Source organism: Aedes albopictus, chromosome 1, assembly GCF_035046485.1.
Source record: "Aedes albopictus strain Foshan chromosome 1, AalbF5, whole genome shotgun sequence".
NCBI lineage: Eukaryota > Metazoa > Arthropoda > Insecta > Diptera > Culicidae > Aedes > Aedes albopictus.
Genome location: NC_085136.1, coordinates 295,976,242 through 295,980,437, shown reverse-complemented (window position 1 = coordinate 295,980,437; position 4,196 = coordinate 295,976,242).

The window sequence follows — 4,196 nt, the reverse complement described above, 5'->3', positions numbered from 1 at the left end:
TATGCTGGGGAAACAGTTGGAAAAATAATTAGACCAAATTATGATTGACGGTTCGCTATGAGGCCTGTATGTATTCCCAGTGTGACTGTTATGCGGTTATATTCGTGAATATTCGATAATGAGACAAAACGACTTGGTATTTATTTCACATTTTGTAGATCAAACTAGTCAATTTTATTTTGGTGGATGAAAGTACTGATAATTTGGATATGATCCCCGGTATTAACTCAATATTGACAAAAACTGCAAATGTTACCAATATGCAGTTATGGGCAGAGCACCGACTGTTAAAAAATTTATATTGCCTATTACTTAGCCGTTTCAACAACCATCACTTTACTGAGCATAAAGTGTTCAAATAATTATGTTTGAGCATTATACCCTTATACTAATTAAAATGATTTATTATTTTTATTCCAATACGCCCATCCAGACAAGTTAAGGCCCAAATAATGAAGTCATCAATAATGAACCAACAAACAGCGCTAGCGCATGCGGGTGAAGTTGCACCCCGCAACGATTTTTGGTCCACTGAACGAGTAAATTATATGTTGCGACGCACCGTTGTTGATAGCATAAATATTATTCGTACGTTGATGACGATGATGTAGATAAATGCACTAGACCTCAGTGCATGGACCAGTTGTGCGTATCGATTGTATTATCAGGGCTATATGCCACTAGAGTACTTCTTTTGGCCAACAAAACCTGCTCATAATTTTGCTATGGACAACCCTTGCACCCACTCCAACGATGACAATGTTGATGTTATGAATGGTTTATGCACATATTTATTACCCCGTTTTGCGATAAAGCAAACATACTGACCGACGAACAAATGTACCACCAATGCTGTGCAGCGGACGTCACCCGGTGAGCGATGATGTTTCGTATGCAGCAAGCTGCAAATTATCATCCACGAGGGATTTCAGTTTCAACGGACGCAAATAGACCGAATCGTCCGCGGTGTTTAGTTTCCTCTAGTGTACACAATAATGTATGGTTATTTTATCATTCAGTGGATTTATTTGCATTACTGATGATATGGGACTAAATTGTACTTTTGGTGACCCGTTCTTCAAAATTTAATGATTGTAGCAAATAAGGGACTCAGAACAAATTATGTTTTCCCATACATCTTTAAGCTTCTGCTGAAAGCTTTTAAAGCCTTTGGACAGCTTTTCTCCCAGAAGCTTTCGCAAGATTTTTCTGCAAAATAGATTTCTTAAGCTTCTACTGGACATTTATCCAAATTCCTGCTTGAAGTTTTCACAAGCTTCTACTGGAAGCTCTCAAGGCTTCTATTGAAAGCTTTCTCAAGCCTCTATTGGAAGCTTTAAGGGCTATTCCCATTACACCGGGCCGGGACCGTGTCGGGCCCCGGCCGTGCTCCGGTCATCGATTTCTTACATGCGAATACTATGGCGTGTTTTACATAACACCGTGCCGAGGCTCGGTTGGGCCCCGGCCGGGCTAGTGAGAAGCACGCCATAGATATCGTTAGAAATAAATCGATGACCGGACACGGCCGTGGTCCGGCACGGTCCCGGCCCGGTAAAGTGAGAAGACCGCTTTATTAAACCTCGAGAAGTCGCGTCTTCGTCTACCTGCAAGGACACTACACACCAAAAATCGATTTAAGTTTTCAGCAAAATGTTTTGCTGAACATCAATCAGCAATCACCTGCTTTACTGAAATTATCAGTAGTTTCGATTTGTTAGCTGAAAACCAGCAAACTTGTCCAGTTTACTGAAGCTTCAGCAAACTCGTCCGTCATCAACGACGTCGGTCGCTTGTCAAACAGGAAAAAAAATGGAAAGTCACTGTTGCAGCAAAAATCGTTCCTTTTAAAGTAATTTGGTCAAATTTATTGAAATTAAGTGTGAAATTTAATCACTTCTGGCTATCACTTGCAAGTGAAATGTCTGCGAGAGTGTAGGTAAGTACTTACATAATAAAGTGCCTTTAATTCAGAATGCTTAAGTTTTCGTTCCACGAAATAGGTAAAAGCGAAAGACATATAGAACGACCATTTGGAATCTTCAGATGAGACACCACACCGATGCTCCAAAAGACGCCTATTATTGAATAAATTTCACGCAACTGATTTCAAATTATGCTTTTGTTGTTTATTGAGAATTTTCAATCCAATAATTTTAATTATTTTGATCCATTTTGCTGAAACTATTCAGTAAAATGCTGCCAAAACTCGCGGCGGTCGAGTTTACTGAAACTGCAGCAAAAAATGCCGATCTTTCAGTAATCCGTTGACAACCACGATGACAGTTGACATTGCTGAAAATTTCAGTATTATTTTTTACTGAATCGTTAGCTGAAATTTCAGCTCGGCAAAATTCAGCAAAATTTTGCTGATTTACGGCGAAAAAAATTTGGTGTGTACGTTCACGCCGTGTATCACAAGCGTGCATTTTTCATGGTGCGTGTACTCAGTACACGACACGACCGCTCCCGGTTTAAGCTTCTGCTGGAAGCTTTCCCAAGCTTCTACTGGAAACTTACGCAAGCATCACCAGGAGACTTTCTCATGGCTTTTCTAAAAAAAAAATCTCGAGCCTATTCTAAAAACTTCTTCAAGGTATTGTTGGAAGCTCTCCTAAACCTCTTCTTTAAGTTCTGCCAAACATCTACTAGAAGCATTCTCAAGCTTCTGTTGGAAGCTTTCATATCTTAAGCGTTTCATGCTCCTTCTGAAAGTTTCTCAAACTTGTTCTAAAAGCTTTCACATGCTTCTGATGGAAGCTTTCCCTAACTTCTACTGGAAGCATGCCCAAGCTGCAACTGAAAGCTTTTTTAAGCTTCTGCTGAAAATTTATCCAAGCTTCTTCTGTCAGCTTTCCCAAGCCTCTGCCGGTATCTTTGCTAGAAGCTTTTCATCTGTGGGAGCTTCTCCATGCTATTCCTGAGAGCTTTTAAAGGCTCCATCAACTTTCCCAATCTTATTTATAGGGGATGTTCATATACTACGAAAATCAAATTTTGGCGATCTCAGAACCCCCTCCCGCTTCGTAGACTTTACATACAAAAAATCTAAAATTTATTTGGAGCGTAGACATTGGACAGACCCCTCCTCCCAAATTCTACGTGGTTTATGAACAGCCTCGTAGAAACTTACAGATGGATACCTGGATCACAGATGATACTTGGAGGAAGATAGAGGAGCGAAGAAACGCCAAAGCCGCGATAGAGCGAGCGAAAACACGAGGAGCCAAAGCCGTAGCCCGTCAGCGCTATTCAGCTCTCGTGAAGGAAGTGAAACGCTCATGTAGACGGGACAAAAGAGCGTGGGCAAAAGAGCGTGCGCAAACACCGGCGACATTCGTCTCCTCTACGATGTTTCACGCCACCTTAGTATGACTAAGATGAATGCTACGATGCCCGTGAAAGACACGTCTGGACAGTTACTGACCGACCCGGCTGACCAGTTGAAACGCTGGTTCCAGCACATTGGAAACCTTTTTCAAGTGTCAGTCACACCATCAACACCTCAGCATGATCCAACAAGGGTTTGTCGCATTACCCGTGCCAACACCGAAGCACCATCAGTGCAGGAGATAGAAACAGCCATCCGTAGCATGACATCAAACAGGGCCCCAGGGGTCGATCACATATCAGCTGAGATGCTCAAAGCTGACCCCGTAGTGTCCGCACAACTACTGCATCAATTATTATGCAACATATGGGAAACCGCAACATTTCCGGCCGACTGAATGCAAGGCGTCTTAGTAAAGGTACCCAAAAAGGGTGACCTGAATGTATGCGATAATTGGTGAGGCTTCTTGTTCCTGTGTATCGTTCTCAAAGTCCTCTGCAAAGTGATCCTTAACCAGATACAGGAGAAGATTGACGCAACTCTCCGACGGCAGCGAGCAGGATTCCGTGCCGGACGATCCTGTGTGGACCATATTGTCACACTCCGTATCATCCTGCAGCAAATCAATGAAAAAGCTTTCAACCGTCTCAATCACATGTGGGAAGCCCTCAGGCGCAAGGGTGTCCCTGAGAAAATCATCAGCCTCATTGAATCACAGTACAGGGCATTTTCGTGCAGAGTAGTGCACAACGGTGTTTTGTCCGATCCCATCCTGGTCGTTGCTGGAGTGAGGCAAGGATGTATACTATCACCGCTACTGTTCCTCATCGTAATCGACGAGATCCTGGTAGGTGCGATTGTCCGT